Source organism: Microplitis mediator, chromosome 9 (genome assembly GCF_029852145.1).
Source record: "Microplitis mediator isolate UGA2020A chromosome 9, iyMicMedi2.1, whole genome shotgun sequence".
In the NCBI taxonomy this organism is placed as follows: Eukaryota; Metazoa; Arthropoda; class Insecta; order Hymenoptera; family Braconidae; genus Microplitis; species Microplitis mediator.
This window is the reverse complement of record NC_079977.1, coordinates 13,674,881-13,694,047: the sequence shown is the minus strand read 5'-3', so window position 1 is coordinate 13,694,047 and position 19,167 is coordinate 13,674,881. Positions and strand designations below refer to the sequence as shown.

The following is a 19,167-nucleotide window of genomic DNA, read 5'->3' as shown; positions in this document are numbered from 1 at the left end:
GACGTATAATTTAGTTTTACTGTCATATACTAGCAATTTATTTGCGACTTTGTTAATATGGATAACTACTTTGTGAATCGGGAAATTAACTTGCGTTATGGTTGTATTACTGGCAATTCTCTTGCGATATACTTTACTGTCCAAGTTTACTGATTATTATAAACAAAGTTAGTTCAATTAGATATTACTGTACGTTACCGGCGATATAATCACAATACAAAATTATACTGTGCCACGCATCTGTCTACATTACATCCAGCGCTTGCACTTTCTTGTAAGTAATTTTTATTATTATAATTGGCAATAAACAATCATTGCACTTGTTAATCATTCACTGTATCTTTTATCTGTTCATCCTATTTATTTCCTATTTTACTGGTAAGCTTATCGAATAGTCTGATAAAATAAATATTAATTAAGTTACAAATAGTAATTTGACCATCAATAAGAATATTCTATAATTTTATAAGCCGTGAGGTAAGTTGATAAGTTTTCTCATACGTTGCCGAGTTTGAATAAGTGCGGGTCTTTGCTTTGCAAGAACCCCAGCCCACTGCTCTGTCCAAGTAAAATAAAATTTGTTAGAGGCCAGCCTAAGCCAGGGTTCAACCCGCGAATTCTGGTGGCTGCTGGTAAAAATCGCGAAGACGAAAAGCGATTTGTCTCAATATATATACAAATTATTTTACATATTTTAAAAAAATTACTAACTTTAAATATTTATATTTTTAGAAACTAAAAAAATTTCTATTTTAAAATTTTTAAACAACTTATTTCAATCTAGAAAAACAAGTTAAAATTAATGCTTACAATTACGGTCAATATAATTAATCAAATCATTATCACTATATTTGTCAAGTATTATACTAATGCACTCTGGCGGTAACTTCCCTGGTGGAAATTTTTGAGAATTTTCTCTGAAAAACTCAGTTCCAAAGTTCTAAAGACTTTTTCAAAGTTCCGAAGACTTTTTCAGAGAAAATTCCCAAAAATTTCCACCAGGGTTTGGACAATTTTTCTACGTTGATTTGAATACAGATTCCGAAATATTCAACACCTTTCGTCTCTTCAGTGAACGTTCAAACCGATGTTGGATAGTAGTGGCATAAATCGGATAGTTTACTACAATTTCTTCTGACACAATAAATTCCTTTAATTTTTGATTGCACGTAAACTTGACCAACGTGTTAATGCTAGCGGTTGCAATATGTAACGGGGTAAATTGGGTCATTCTATTGACCAAAATTGTGATTTATCACTGATGGCCACCTACCTTACCTGCTACCCCAATTAAGCATTCGATTAAGTTTTTCGACTTGTCGCCGGGCGCGCTAATAGAAAATACTCTCACGTTAGGCCCAATCATAATTAATCAGGGAGGGGTTTTCCGATCATTGCTGAAAATAATCGAGAGGAATTAATAAAACTAGAAGACAGTAGTGGAAAAGGAGAAGTAGTGACCGGAACGACCAGACTGAACAGACGTTCAGGACAGAGTCAGTAGGATCGGGCAAACATCCAGACGCCCAAAGTTACAACCGGGAAGTACCGAGCCGGGAGGACCAAGTAACCACCAGGACAACTACACGGAATAGGACAATTACATGGACCAGGACAATAACCAGACCAGGACAACTAATACAGGACAATCGACGGTGTAAGAATCAGCATAAATCGTAATAAGTATTTTACAAAATATTCCCAGTATAATTTATTAATTAATTACGCAGATATACGTCGTGTCCGCGAAGTATTGTCGTGTCTATTTTCGTGTAATATTCAATCGAAAACTGGTCTCAATATAATTAGCTTTGTTATTTCCAGGCAGGTTGTATAAGGCATCGCCGGAAAATTCTTCTGGAATTTTCCAGGCAGGTTGCGTAAGGCATTCGCCGGAAAAGCAATTGCGATCTAGTCAAAATTATCTAGTCACTAATAATAGGATAAATTAATTATAATTAATTTAAGTAATTAAACAAAATCAAATAATATATAAACGTTAAAAAGTGTCGTTAAGTAAAACGTGTTCGAGTTTGAGTATTGGATATAGAGTCAGTGAATAAAATGTTAACCGGTAAACTAAAATAAATCCTAAAACCGGCTTAACAAAATGGTTGTTAAAAGAAAGTTTAACGTTGATAAGAAATTAGTTGTTAGTAATTGATTAGTGATTTTAATTTGGTAAATAATAATGTGGTAATTGTAAACGGTAAATTAATTGATAAGGAATTTGAATATGGTTAAATTTTAATAGTGGAATTTTATATTGTAAAGTGTGTGGGAGTGGATAGTGTAATTATGGAATTTGTGAATTAATTAAATAAGGTTTTATTCACGTAGAGGGTCAAGGTGACCGCGTGAAATAGTTATTAAGGTTTTGTAATCACGTAGAGGGTCCAGGGGACCGCGTGAATTAATTAGTTAAGGTTTTATATCGCGTAGAGGGTCTAGGGGACCGCGCGGGGAAAATATTAGCCACGTAGAGGGCCTTGTCGACCGCGTGGAAAATAGTTAAGAAAAGTTGTGTGTGTATTATAGTCCAGGGGACTCAGAGTGAGTGTGTGTGTGATATAGTCAAAGGTAGTTGACATTAGGTGATAAAGTTATAGGTAATAAGGTTTAATAAGGTAATAAAAGGTTATAAGAATAAAGGTTTAAATAAATATTGTCAAGGTTTAAATAAATAAAGGTTAAAATTGTTAATTGTGAAATAAATTAATTAATTATAAATTATCCTTCCTCTTCCTTCTCTTACAAATCTATTTTACACCGACCCTGACGATCTAAGATCCGGCTCTGGGAGGCCGTTATTACTTCCAGTGGCGCCCTTTGTAAGGACGACCAGAGTAGCAGCTTAGCCCTGTTATAAATACCATAAGCTGTAACCGTCGTTTTATCGATTAAATCACTTTTCATCCTTTTCAGTTCTTCTTCACATTGCTCCTTGGAACATTTAAGTTGGCAATCACTATTGATTGCGTTTATAATATTTTCTGACACATGCAAGTTCAAATCAAGCAGAACAACAATTTTCTTGATGAACAATCTCCCAATAAAATGATAAATATCAACAACTTTTGAATAGCTTAGTTGCCGAATAGGGTCATCCAGAGATTTATAATAACTCAAATAATGAACAATTATTTCCATAAAAGTTTGAGTCCCATATAATGTATTAATATCACGTTCAGGTTTAATTAACGCTTCAATATTTAAGGTCTTCTCGTTAACTTTTAATGTAACATCATACTTGTTAAAATTATTATCACTGTACTCTATTAAAAGCTTGATTATTTTTTTCACTTTTTGGATATCCGCGTCGTTAAGCATTGGAGAGTTGTATAGATTGTAAGCTATACCAAGGATAGCATCAAATTTGATATAATTATCTATTGGAAAACCAGTTTTTAAAACCATTTCGACGGCATCGATGTCCAAGTTCATTATTAACGTTAGCAAAATCCGTAACTTGCACCTTAGATCCGGACTCTTTGGTAACTCTGGATACTTGTCAACAACAAATTTAATTACTCCTTCGCGCTCATTTTCTGCTGCCACATGGAGAATGCACACTCCTATAGCCGTCCAGTCAGGTTTTTTTGATAAAAGATCAGTGACCCCTTAAAAGTTCTAAGTCACCTTCTTTGATAACAGGCTCCAAAATTTTGTGTAACTCAGAAATCATTTTTACGAATTTATTATAAATTGTAACTTTATAATCATTTTTAGCTGTCACTATATTCACAGAAAACCAACTTGATGCACTGAGAATTGAAACTTAACTGAGTTACAAAATTATTTCAGTTCTTTTATATACTCGATCAACAATAGGACTAATGGTCAACAATTCCCCTTCTCTTCAAACTGATCAAGAATAATTTTAAGTATTGGAAAATGTAATGACTTAAGTTAAAAAGAATTATGTTAATGAGATTGTCCGGGGCTAATTATAAGTAATTACCATAAATTTCGGTAGTTAAAATAAATGTATACTTTAGTTGTTTTGTGAAAACAATGCAGGTTTAGATGGGCAGCTACCCTAGTCTACCTGGAACTATACAGTTTCATTATAAATAGATTAGGATAACGTGACTTTGCAGGGGTAGTACATCATTATATATATATATTAGGGTGGCTCATTTGAAACGACTATTTTTTTTTTTTTGGTCCATTGACGGAATATTGTTCTAGACATAAAAAAAAAATTTTCCACAAAATTTGAGCCCTTAATTTTAATTTTAACAACTCGCTAATTGAATTTGAAATTTTCCCATTCATTTAGCATGTAAAGTGGAGGTTTTTTTTTTTAATTATCTATAGCTCTGCTGCATTTCACGTTTTTTTACTGTCCATAGGCAGAAGTTGTAGGGGAACCTTTATACTTCAAAAGTTCCTACAGTAAAATTTATGTGACAGGAACGGGGTCAGAGTTAAAAAATGTAAAAGTCGATTTTTAGCGATTTTTGCGTATTTTTTGAGTTTTTCGTAGAAAATATTGTAGTTACCGAAAAAAAGTAAATAACAAATTTGTAGGAAATGAAATTCGCTACAAAAAAGGTCCTGTAAGCCAAGGCTGTAAAATCTGTTGTTTCTGAAATAAATTGAATTATACATATGAAAATTCAAGATATCTTTGCAGTATATGATTTGTTAAATTAATAATTTAATTTTCATTTATTAAATGTTTTTTTTGGACATCATATTATTTTTTCATGAAAATATAACAAAAAAAAATTTATCTATATGGGGCATTCCACGCCAAATTGGACGGTTTCAAAAATTGATTTTTCCGATTTTCTTCAATATTTGGTATTTTTTACTACCCCTCAAAAGAGGCTTCCCGGTAAATTTTGAGATTATTTTGATTAATGGTTCGGAAAATATCGAATTTAAAAAAAAAACCGCACTTTTTATGGTTTTTTGATCATAACTTTCGTAATAATGGTCGAAATTCAATGTATTTTATTCAAAATTTTCGTTTTTAGTTGGCCTCTACAGACAAAAATGCATAACAAATATACGAAATGTTTTTGATCGAGATTACGAAAGTTATGATCAAAAAACCATAAAAAGAGCGGTTTTTTTTTTTAAATTCGATATTTTTCGAACCATTAATCAAAATGATCTCAAAATTTACCGGGAAGCCTCTTTTGAGGGGTAGTAAAAAATACCAAAAATTGAAGAAAATCGGAAAAATCAATTTTTGAAACCGTCCAATTTGGCGTGGAATGCCCCATATAGATAAATTTTTTTTTGTTATATTTTCATGAAAAAATAATATGATGTCCAAAAAAAACATTTAACAAATGAAAATTAAATTATTAATTTAACAAATCATATACTGCAAAGATATCTTGAATTTTCATATGTATAATTCAATTTATTTCAGAAACAACAGATTTTACAGCCTTGGCTTACAGGACCTTTTTTGTAGCGAATTTCATTTCCTACAAATTTGTTATTTACTTTTTTTCGGTAACTACAATATTTTCTACGAAAAACTCAAAAAATACGCAAAAATCGCTAAAAATCGACTTTTACATTTTTTAACTCTGACCCCGTTCCCGTCACATAAATTTTACTGTAGGAACTTTTGAAGTATAAAGGTTCCCCTACAACTTCTGCCTATGGACAGTAAAAAAACGTGAAATGCAGCAGAGCTATAGATAATTAAAAAAAAAAACCTCCACTTTACATGCTAAATGAATGGGAAAATTTCAAATTCAATTAGCGAGTTGTTAAAATTAAAATTAAGGGCTCAAATTTTGTGAAAAATTTTTTTTTTATGTCTAGAACAATATTCCGTCAATGGACCAAAAAAAAAAAAATAGTCGTTTCAAATGAGCCACCCTAATATATATATATATATATATATATATATATATATATATATATATATATATATATATATATATATGTGTCGGAGATGAAACAATAAAATGAGGTTTTTTCAATGGGACGGGAAATTCCCAATACTTAGTCGAGACTAATTTTTATAGTAGTAATTTAATAATAAAATTTAAGTTCTAGTTGATTACAACTTAAACAGATTATGTTCATTGCGGGAGGCTTAGGCTCGCTGTGACATTTGTTCATTAAACGTAGTCACGGCCACACAATGAGTATAGTAAGACATAGAGGAAAATATTATAAGATGACATTTTGTGATAAGTCTAATGGTTTCACCGGAAAAGTAAAAAGATCTCAAAATTTACTATTAATTTGATTTCAAGCTCAAATAACTTTCGAACAGATTGATTTATCAAAAAATGATAAGAGACATTCTTTGTAGAGCGTTCAATTTCCTACAAAAATATTTATTGTACATAAAAATCTGTTGATTGATTTGTGAGCTAGAAAATTATAAAAAAAAAAAGTGTGTGTGTCAGCTCCGACGCACGATTGGATTTTACTCCTTCAGATCGACTGTCTAAATAGGCACAGAGAAGGCTTACTAGTCTAAGAAAAAGATTAATACCATTCAAATAGTAAATAAACGAATCAATAAAGATACCTAAATAATGTATTGCACGACTCTTAATGGGAAGCATTAGAGTGTGCTTTACGATCGAAAAATTCAGTTTGCCTTTTTTTCGCTACTGATTTTACTGTTTTACTCTTGTTAGTCCGCAAAGCTTAACCAAGTTACACATTATCGGATAGATAATATAATAAGAATTAAGTTTATTATTTATAAAGACCAATTTGATGTATTAAATTACTAAGAAAACATCAAAATGTAAAAAAAAAATTTTCCCGTCAAGCAGTAGAAAACGTGTCCGTAACCCGTAAACACAAAAACTCGAGAAAAAAGCCATTATTTGGATCCCTTTTTTTTAAAAAGATTATTTTAGGGCCGAAGAAGAAGTGTGTCATAAATTGGCCATCGAATTCGGCCCCGTTTAATTATAATTATTAAAAAAAGGCCATTTGGCAGCCGAAATGGAAGGTAGATTTTCCAATTCATCTATATAAAAAGTTACATCCATACATATCTTGTGATACATGTTAGTGTATAGAGATGATATGATATTAGGCTCGTTTTCTTAGAGTGAGGGTAAAAAAAGACAACGACTATTTTCGATAGAGAACTTCAGATAGTTGATTTGACAAAACATTATATAGGTAATGTATTAAACTAACCTTCACGTAAACAAAGTATAGAAAATTTAATTAATATGAGATCATAACTGTAATCACTATTACGATGGCAAGACCAGTGATAATCATAGGGATTAGAGGTACATTTGATACATCATAAATAATAAAAGAAATACTTTTAAAATATAAAATATTCGGAAATTCACAGGATATTTTGTTCACAATAAAATTCAACTGACAAAATTGTATTATAATGGGAAATGCATAAGTTATGTAGAATTAACACCATATTTGCAACATTTGTTGATTCCATTGGAATTTTCAAGGCCATCAAATTATTGGAAGAAATGGTTAAAACATAAAGTTTAAGGTCAAATATTAAAGCTTACTAAACAAGCTTTATGATACTTTTTACTGAAATTGTCTATCAGTTTAAGTTTTAATGATATATGACCTTCAACAGTGAATAAAAACTGATTTTTTCGAAAAATCGTGAAAATTTCAAACAACTATTACTTCAAAACTAATTGACTAATTTAGCTCATTTTCGAATTTGATCAAGATAATTTGCTATAGAATAAGTGTAAAAAATTTCATTAAGATCCGATAAGAACTGTGGGTGCTATCGTAATGACAAGATCAGTGATAATCATAGAGATTAGAGGTACATTTGATACATCATAAATAATAAAAGAACTACTTTTAAAATACAAAATAGCAGTGAAATTTACAGGTTATTTTGTGCAAAATAAAATACAGCTGACGAAACTGGATTATAATGGGACAAGCACAAGTTATGTGAAATGAAAACCATACTTTCGACATTTTTTGATTCCATTAAAATTTTCAAGGCTATCAAATTATTGGAAGAAATGGTCAAAATGTAAAGTTTAAGGTCATTAATTAAAGCTTATTAGTCAAGCTTTAAAATAATTTTTACAGAAATTCTCTATAAATTTTAGTTTTAAAGTTATATGGACTTTAAAAGTGATTAAAAACTGATTTTTTCGGAAAATCGTAAAAATTTCAAACAGCCATAACTTCTAAACTAATCGACTGATTCGGCCCATCTTCGAACTTAACCGTGGTAATTACACATAAAATAAGTGGAGAAAATTTCATTAAGTTCGGGTCAAAATTGTTGACGCAATCGTGTCCTCAAAAGTGCGTTATATTACATTAATATATATATATATATACTTATCCAAAAAATTAAAGGACCAAAAAAATTTTATAAATTTTTTAGTAATTTTTGGAAGGCTGTATTTTCGTGAAAAATGATCGTACCGAAAAAACAAAAAAAAAAGCAAATTGAAGCTCGAAATCTCTAGTTCAAAGATCTTCCAGCAGAATATTTCTTCGAGCCACGGTTTTTGCGGAATAATAAGAAAAAGGTCGAGACAAAATTTTTCTAAATTTTTTGGTTTTGTTTTTAAGGTCTACGAGGCCGGGAAAAATTTTTTCAGAAAAACGAATTCATGGCTCGCTTAGAAAATTTATTCAGCTATAATTTGATTTTTTTTCTTTCTCTGTACGACAATTTGCTGCTGAGATATCAGCCTTCAAATAAAAAAGGGTCCTTTTGTCTTTGATTATTGATATCGCAGCAAATAATGGCCGCACAGTAATTTAAAGGGCAGTTTAAGAAACTTGAATAAATTCCTTCCTAGCTCCATTTTCGATTTTTTCGAAAAAAAATTTTTTTTCATCCTTGATATCCATTTGAAAAACCCTGAAAAATGGCCATTTTCAGATTTTTTAGTCGACTCATCGCTACTCTACAAATATTGATAAAAAAATTATGTTGCCAGGTAATTTTACAGCTTAATGAACCCTCAAAAACCCTGGAAATTTTTAGATTCATCCATTGAACCGTTTGTCCGGGCCGATTGCTCAAAGTTTTATAAAACAATTAAAGGAACAAGTTTTGTTCTTTAATTTGTGTAATCATTACCAAAATGGAAAAATCAATTTTTTTCGGATTTTTTTTCATTTTTGCGTTAGTTATTCAGTAAATGTAAGGTAAAGAGAAAGAAAAAAAAATTTCCGAAAGACGAGATAAAACTAGAATTTTTTTACTTTTTTTTTTTTTACGTTTTATTTAGTTTTTTTTTTTATCGTTTTTCGGAAATTTTTTTTTTTTTCTCTTTACCTTACATTTACTGAATAACTAACGCAAAAATGAAAAAAAATCCGAAAAAAATTGATTTTTCCATTTTGGTAATGATTACACAAATTAAAGAACAAAACTTGTTCCTTTAATTGTTTTATAAAACTTTGAGCAATCGGCCCGGACAAACGGTTCAATGGATCAATCTAAAAATTTCCAGGGTTTTTGAGGGTTCATTAAGCTGTAAAATTACCTGGCAATATAATTTTTTTTATCAATATTTGTAGAGTAGCGATGAGTCGACTAAAAAATCTGAAAATGGCCATTTTTCAGGGTTTTTCAAATGGATATCAAGGATGAAAAAAAATTTTTTTTCGAAAAAATCGAAAATGGAGCTAGGAAGGAATTTATTCAAGTTTCTTAAACTGCCCTTTAAATTACTGTGCGGCCATTATTTGCTGCGATATCAATAATCAAAGACAAAAGGACCCTTTTTTATTTGAAGGCTGATATCTCAGCAGCAAATTGTCGTACAGAGAAAGAAAAAAAATCAAATTATAGCTGAATAAATTTTCTAAGCGAGCCATGAATTCGTTTTTCTGAAAAAATTTTTCCCGGCCTCGTAGACCTTAAAAACAAAACCAAAAAATTTAGAAAAATTTTGTCTCGACCTTTTTCTTATTATTCCGCAAAAACCGTGGCTCGAAGAAATATTCTGCTGGAAGATCTTTGAACTAGAGATTTCGAGCTTCAATTTGCTTTTTTTTTTGTTTTTTCGGTACGATCATTTTTCACGAAAATACAGCCTTCCAAAAATTACTAAAAAATTTATAAAATTTTTTTGGTCCTTTAATTTTTTGGATAAGTGTACATACATATATAAATTTTTTAATGAATGGTATTTTTGAACTCTACTCAACTAATTATGATAGTTTACGACGAAATCCCTTGAAAAATCGACCATGAGGACAAATACAATAGTTAGATTTTTAAAAAAATCTACCTAAAAAGAACTTAACTAATTTTGTATATCTATATATGTTTTTTACGGTTCCGCCACTCATAATCCGAAGACATTAAATCCACGACAAAATATCCGAAGCCATTTTATCCGATAGACAAAATATCCCCAGACTAAATACTAGATAAATAAAACATCCCCGACAAAATATCTTATAATATAAATAGTACGGTACCCTTTTATCAGAAATGTTTAATATATTTTCACACAATATTTTGTATGTGATATTAAAAATAGATCAACACATATGCTTAAAATCGTACTATGCCCTTTTTTCACAGATTTTGAGTGAGTATTATTTTGGAAATAGGTCAACACATATGCTTGGAATGGTACAGTACCCGTTTATCGAAAACCATGAATTATTTTTTCACTGAAAACATGTTTTTTTGAATGAGATTTATCGACAGGATATTTTGTCACGGATTTTTTGTCTTTTGAATATTTAGTCCAAGGACATTTTGTCTATCAGATAAAATATCTTTGGATTTCATGTCGCGGATTTTTCGTCGCGGATCTATTGTCCACGGGTAACGATTCGTGTTACCGTTTTTTACATATACATTCGTCACACCAGTCGCGCCTGCGCGAAAAAATACATCTAACTATTTTTCGGAGCGAAATTTGAAATTCTAGTGCAATAGAAAGGAAAAAAACAATTGTCCTTGAAACTTTTATCGTACATTTTTCTTTTTTTTTTGCAAATGAGCATTAAGAGTCGTGCACTTTTGGATTTATCAAACTTTTTTATTCTTGGACTGAGTAATTGGGTTTCTTTAATCCGAGAACATTTTCTTCGACTAATATTATAAAAATATTATGTCAAGAATATTTAAATTTTAATTCAAGTCAAATAATCTTGATTCAAGAATATTTATTTTAAATCAAATTTATTTTGTTTTTAACCAAGTAAAAAAAACTATCAAAACAAGATACTTTTCTGTCTTGGTTGGTGAGTATAGTAAATTGTCAGCATATATATCAACATCTCAAACCAAGAACTTTTTTTGCGTGGCAGAAGAACATTTACTCTCAGTTTGAGAAAACTACATTATCGACTCAAGACAACGGTCTATTGGAATGAGAAAATTTTAATTTTGATTTAAATAAATTATATTCTTAATTTAATGAAATAACTTTTCTTGAATCATGCAAATATTTTCTCAACCGAAGACAAAATTTCCTCCATTTAATACAAATATCTTCTTAAAAGGATATAATTACTTTCCTTATTGAAGAAATAATATTTTGAATTGATGATTTTTGACTTGTAAAAAACGTGGTCTCGATTCAAGAAAATAAATGACTTCACTTAAAAATATATATTGTCCTATATTTTTGAGTGAATTTAACCTAGTAGAAATATTAAATGTTGTGAAGCAGGAAATTATATGTGTATATTCAGAATATCACGATACGGCAGTAGAGGGGATAAGAAATAAACTTCCTAGATTAATGGTTTATGAACTTAAGAAAAATAAATGGTTTGCTCATGGTAGGAATCGAACCCAGACCGATTCGGCATCACGCGAGAGCTTTACCAGTTATGCTATCCGATCATTCTCTGAACGTTCTTTTACTTTACCCATATCCAGTAAGCACACTGTACAATGTAGATTCTACACTACCGCCACTTTAGTATAGTACATTTAGCTTTCCCAAGAGAATTTTCGCATTCAGTCGTGAGCGCAGTTGCTGTTGGTTCAAATGTCTACGCTTACTTGCCGCAACACAACAAAATACTTAAACCAAGATATTTTTTACTGTTGAGTTCTTTTAATTCTTGACTTGAATCACAGATCATCGCGATTCAAAATAAATTATTCTTAGAGAAAGAATATTTTACTTTTCGGACAATTGATTATATATCGGGGCAAAATATTTATTTTTCTCTCTTGAAGAAAATATTTCTTACTTCAAGAAACATATATTATATCGGCTAAATAAAAAAAAAATCTTATGCCAAGATGACTAAATTTAAGAAAATTTAGTTCTTGAATCAAGAAAATTTTCGTTTTCATTCAAAATTGCAAAAAATATTCTTGTGGCAAGAAAAAATTTCTTGCGCCAAAATATTCTTTTTTTCTGTGTAGTCTTCTAATCGATTTTGAGAACTCAAACTTCTTTTCATGATCGAGGTAAATTACCATAAGCGAAGAGTTGAGATAGTGCTTTACTCTCGACATGTCAAAAAAAGCAGTTTTCTTGAAACTGATATTGATTTTTTGTTAATTATATCGCACTTATAGGATGATATAAGTGCATTCATATAAAGTCAAATAATATGTCAAGCACATAAAATATATTTCAATACCAATTATTTTGTTTAACATGGTAAATAATAACATTAAAAATAATTTTTTTCTGAACTTCCGTGTGTCTGTGTTTATGAATCCGTGTATGTGACAGGGAAATTGCTCGAAAAAATAATCCCACCGGAATAATTTTTTTTTATCATCTAAATTACACACACTAAGGATTTTCTCAATTAATATAAGCGTTCAATTCACTGTCGTTTAATTATTATTTATAAAAAAACTAAGATACGACTGCGTATTTGTATCTATATATACATTTTATTATACTATTTTTTTTCTTCACCTTAGAGTTATAGCGCCACTAAACCATAGCAGAGTTTTCTGTTTTTTATTACTTCGTTTTTTTGTATTTTATTGTAATGACATAAAATTTAGGTAATTGTTTACAATCACGGCTCCACCTATTTTTGGCAATAAAAAATCTAAAAATTCATTATTAGCAAATTCAATTTATAACGTGCGAAAATACATATTTTTGATGCTTTTGTTGGAAATTTTGTATGAAAAAATTTTTTTCAGTTATCATATAATTCTTCTGTAAAATTCATTTAAAAACAAACAAAATTCCTCAATTTTTTTTTACCGCCGCCAAGCGTAAATCCGACTGAGCAACCTCCACGTGGTACACTTTAGTTAACGCTAATGCCGGTGGTAAAAAAAAATTGAGGAATTTTTTTTGACAGTCATGAATCATTGCAGATATAACGAAAAACAAAATTTTGAAAAAAAAAAATTTGAAAAAAAATAAAATTTTTTTACAAAATCTTTTTTTCATTCAATTTCTTTCGATAATCAATCTCTTTGATAAAAGAATTTAAGATTATCGGTGAAAAAAACATTTTGAAATCGAAGAAATGAACAAAAACCGAGAAACTACCAATTATGGTGATTATTGGCAAAATCGATAAATTTAAAGCTTCGGGACACTAAGAAAGAAAAATCCCAGCGCTTTGAAATTTTCAGAGTTTTTTCAGGACACTTTGAGATTGAAAAAAAACGACGGTATCCTTTCTTCATCTGTTATATCCAAAGTTATACCAAGATTTCCGAATATCCCTACACGGAAAGAATTTTCGTATGAATATTGCCATGTTATTTATTCTAAAAATTACTCTAAATCGAGTAATCTTGGGCCATTACGACTTGTTACTTTCGAATAACGAAATTTTACCCTTTCAGTGAGTAAAAATCAATCAGATTAATTTTTACTCACAATTACGAGTAAAAATTACACCTAGCGGCTGTCTAAATAAATTCTTTCTAATTCAATTTTTACTCGTAGGTTGTGATAAAAAGTTGATGATTCAATTTATAAAATGTATATTGAATTACAATAAAAATTACAATTAATAGGCTGAAATTTCCATAAAAAATCTAAAAATCATCTAATTGCTTTGAATATGACTTAAAATAAATATTTTGAAAAAGAATAAAAAAAAATTTCTCTTGTGTTGAAAAAGAAAAGATGCAAATTTTTTTTTAATTTTAAAATAAATATTAAGTTATAGAGAGATACAGAGATCGTCTTTTTTTCCAACCCTACGTTTGTGTGCCTAACATGTAAGTTGTCGCGAGCAAAATAAAAGACATTTAATTGAAGCCGATATTAACCGAAGATTAACGGAGACTACTGAAATATTACTCTGCAGTTTAGAGTAAAAATTACTTCCATAGATAAGAAAATTTATTTTAGTTATAGGCAGTTTTTCATCAAAAAGTTAATGGGTTTAAAAGAATGGTATATTGGGGAGTAAAAATTAATCGCATGGAGTAAAAATGAATAGATTAAGATGAGATATTCACAATAATCGATTATATATAAGACTTTTGAAAAATTACTCAGTAGTAGAGTAAAACATGGTCTAGCAACGTTAATATTTAAACAAAAAATATTAAATTTAAAACAAAAAATACCAAATTTTTGCAACGGCCCAGGATTACTCGAAATTACAGAACAATTTTTATCAAAAAATTCTTTCCGTGTAAATATGCGAATTTTTACCTGTTTTTTAATAAACATTATCGCATCAAAAAAAATTTTTTCATCCAAAGCCACTTATTTTGCCTTATGAAGAATGTTTTGCAGTTTTCCAAACCCTACTTCCATTCTCTGTACGACTAATATGTCCGGAGTTATTGATTATCAAAGCCAAAATGGACTTTTTTGCTTTGATCAATGATAACTCGGTGCCAAATCGTCGTAGATACTTTTTGAGGCCGCCAAATTAAAGGGCATAGCATTTCCTACAAGAGTCATAAGGTCAGATTATCCAAAAAAATTTATTGAAGCCTATAGACTTGTTGGAAGACGAATAAAAATACTTTTAATTAACCATTTTTGGAAAAATTAATCATTTAAATCGTTTCAATTAACAATTTTGGACAAAATAATTAATTAATATAATTTACATTAACCATTTTTTTTTAAATCAAAATTTAAATGACTTTCATTTTCCATTTTCAAAAAAATTAATAATCCAAATCATTTCAATTATTAATTTTTTTAACAATAATAATTATAATTTTTTTAATTAAAAAATTTGCAACCCTGGTCTAATATTTTAAATACACCAGATCTGATCATGCATGACCAGGTCTGTTCATGTCTGATCCTACCTGCAAAGTTCAAAACCTGCAGCTCTGATCAGGCCTGATACGTTGGTTCATATTTAGACTGCAAGCATAAACAGACATGATCATGCCTGATGTCATAAACTGAAAGAGCTCAAAATATTGCTGGAATGTTGCGGGAATATTATGTTTCAGATATGAACAGGTATAATCAGGCATGCTCAGGCCTGAGCGTATTAAACGCTTCAGACATGAACAGGCATGATCATGTCTAATTTCAAGCCTGATCATACATGAACAAGCATGGTCAGATCTAATCATTTTTTTCCGGGTAGTCTTTTTTAGGATTAACATAAAATTTCTTTTTTGTAATTGTTTATTATAAATAATAAAAAATAAACACAGTTTTTTTCAGGCTAACTTAGGAGATGAAATACATATATAAAATACGCAACTGAAAATTTATTGATCGCTTATCATCATGTTCAATCAAATATTTTAAAATGAAATTTATCATTTTAATCATTTAAATAATAAACATTTAGTTTGAATATGTGTTCTTCTTTTAACAACAATTATCAGGCCTGTCAGCCTGTCAGCTGATTACATTCGATTGGACACAATCGATACTACAATATACACAAATGATCCTCATATAATCGATCAGTCGAAAAGTAGATAAGTCTAATACAACGAGTAGTTTCGATCTCGACCATTTATTAAACACCAAAACTAATAATTATTTACTACCACAATAGATAATTTCATCTATTTAGGACCACCTGATTCGAGGAAATTGATTTCATAACAATGTTTATCCATGACGCATTGTATAAGCATAACTGTCTTGATTAATACGAAATCTTCCGAAGCTACGCGAGGTTAATTGGAAATCAAATCAACTTTATAAAGCCAACATATATTGGCTTCTCATGCTTCTACGCATACATGTGTATTATATTTAAAGACATTTGGAATCACATGACTTAATTTTGAAGCTTCTATAAATAAAAATCTGGAAAACGGTTGATCTAAAGGCCATCCTTGCAACTTTCCGCTAATTCCATATCTAAGCGCTTAAAATTGCACTTTTATTACGCTTTCGAGCTCTTCGAGCTCAAAAAGTTAGCTGTTCTAAGCTTTTAAGCTATTCGAGCTCAAAAATCTGATAAAAGTTTAATAAAACAGAATTATTTAAATTTTTAAACCACAATAACTTCTGAATGAATGAACCGATTTTCACGCAGGTGGCAGCGTTCCACGCAGTTTTTCAAATTCTATAGTATACTTTTGAACACAAACTGATCGAACCGAGAATTTTAGAGAAATTTGAAAAATTCACTTTTTCCGAATTTTTTCGACAACGATAACTCACGAACCAATGAACTGATTTTCACATTCTTGGCGGCGATCGGCGTGGTTTTTTGGGCTCTAATAATTATTTTATTTAATCAAAAACGATCCAAAAAGAAATGTCGCAGTTATGCAAACAATCTGGGCATCGGTTGGCCTGCAGGCCAGCCCCCAAACTTCCCGCTGTTTTCGATCTCTAAGAGCTTGAAAACATTAGTATAAATACATTTTCGAGCTCTTCGAGCTAAAAAATACTTTCGTTTCCCTTTTTTATGAGCTTTTCAAGCTCAAAAGGGTTACGTTAAAGTTTAAAAATTTAGAATCTAAAATAATTCATAAATGAGCGTTTTTTATATTTCTTCACAATTATGTTCAATTATTAGCTCAAAAATAAGTATTTACGTGATACGTTGTATCTATATCGTGTAAGTATATCGTAATGCGAGCGAATATGATGATTTTTAGACAGTCACTTCTAATGACTTATATAAAGAAGAAAATATTAGTTTCGAGTAATTTTGTTCAGTAGTTATTATGTTATTCAATGCAAAAAGCAGATATTGATTTAACATTTATTATTCCGTCGACGATATCTCTCGAACGGATTATCTGATTGGGACGTTCTTGGCAGCAATCGAATGATTTTGTCGAGTTCTCGAGCAGATTAGATTTTGGAATTGATCAATTCGATAGTTTCCGAAATATTCACGAAAAAAAAAAAAAAAACGATTTTTTTTCATTCTTTCGTCGACGATATCTTTCGAACGGATTATATAATTAAGGCGTTCATGGCGGCAATCAAAAGCTTTCATCGAGTTCTAGAGCTGATTAGATTTTGGAATTGATCGATCGAGCCGTTTCTGAAAAATTTGAAAAAAACTAAAAAAAAATTTTTTTTTTCGTATTTCTTAAATATCTCAGAGTCTATTTGACTGAATGATCTGAAATTTTCTAAAAATCTAAGTTCAGAAGATATCTTTTGAATGCCGCAAGAACCATCTAAATCGGTTCATTCATCAGAAAGATATGAGAGGTTTACAACAACACACACACACCCGTACACACACACACACACACATACACACACACACACACACACACACACACACACACACACACACACACACACACATACATACATACATCGCTCTGAAAATGTCAGAATAGCATCCTAGCACCTTCAAATGTCGACATATGAGAAAAACCCGATTTTCGAAAATCGGGGTGAAACCAATTACTTCCCGAATTTTTTGAAAATCGTCGATTTTCTCAGCGAGAAGTTTAAAAAAACACTTTTTTCGAAATTTTTTGTTTTCGATAACTTCCGAACGAATCAACCAATTTTGACGGGACTGGTGGCAATCGACGTGGTTTTTTAAGTTTGAGAGCGGATTAGTAACACACACACACATACATATAGCCGCACGGACACCATCGCGGGAATAGTCAAGACAGCTTCCTAGGACCTCAAAACGTCTAGATCTGATGAAAACTCGATTTTCGCAAAACGGGGTAAAACCAATAACTTCCCGAATTTTAATAAATTTTCAATTTTTCTAAGCGTGAAGTTAAAAATGATATTTATATAATCAGCGATTCAACCCTGTTTAAAAAAAAGTTTCGGAACAATGGAAGCAGGATTCAAAAGTTTTGGTTTTTTAATGCAACCAATACTTTTTGATACCGTTTTTATTGTTCTCAATTTTTTTTTCTTAACAGGGTGAATTAATTTTGAAAATTAAAGAAAAAATTTTTATTACAAAAAAAAAGAAAAAAACGGTTTGGAAAATTCAAAAGTGCATTTCTCATAATCTCATTTTCCACAATAAAATTGATTAAAATAAAATAAAAATTCATTTAGCAGATATTTGATAATTTTTAAAATTTTTGTAACAATTAAATTCTTAAAAAAAAAATTAGAAAAAAAAATTGACACGTAAAAATTAAACAAAATCAAAAATACAATTTTTTAAAACAAATATGGTAGTTAAAAAAAATTAAAAAATTAAAAAGTGACATCTAAATTTATGTCATTAAAATAAAATACAAAAAACGAAGTAACAAAAAACAGAAAACTCTGCTATGGTTTAGTGGTGCTATAACTCTAAGGTGAAGAAAAAAAATACTATAATAAAATTAACGATTAAACGAACTTACCAAGTGAAGTTCTATCATAATTAAACGATGTGCTTCGTCCGAAAAGATTAGTAACCTGAAATATTTTTACAACATGTAGTACCACGCAAGAGGTACCACAACACACTTAATTTGAGAGCATATAGTTTGAAAAAACTGCTGCGCCCCTGCTTTCCGTTCCTCGGCGCCATATTCCTCATTTCGTTCAAAGTTTTATAATTTTTATTTCTACATATTTCCTGAACAGAGGTTTTTTGGGAATCGCTTGATGGGGGTGGGTGGGAGTTACTAATCTTTTCGGACGAAGCACACCGTATAATTATGATAGAACTTTACTTGGTAAGTTCGTTTAATCGTTAATTATACTCGTGCTTCGTCCTCAAGATTTGTAACCTGAAATAATTTTACAACATGTAGATTTTTAGAGCGTTCAGGAAATATCCTAATCCAATAGGAAGACACCAATCGTTAGATTTATAACATAAATTATCTTTTATTCCTTTTCAATTTATAAAGTTTAACATCTCTTATATTTATCATGTGCCAAGTACTGATTT

At 30.1% G+C, this 19,167-nt stretch overlaps 1 protein-coding gene across 4 annotated transcripts in view; it reads left to right on the top strand.

The window, feature by feature from the left end:
- LOC130674446 (gamma-tubulin complex component 2-like) overlaps window positions 1-19,167 on the top strand; it is an 87,124-nt gene that overhangs the window by 14,315 nt on the left and 53,642 nt on the right. The window lies entirely within an intron of this gene.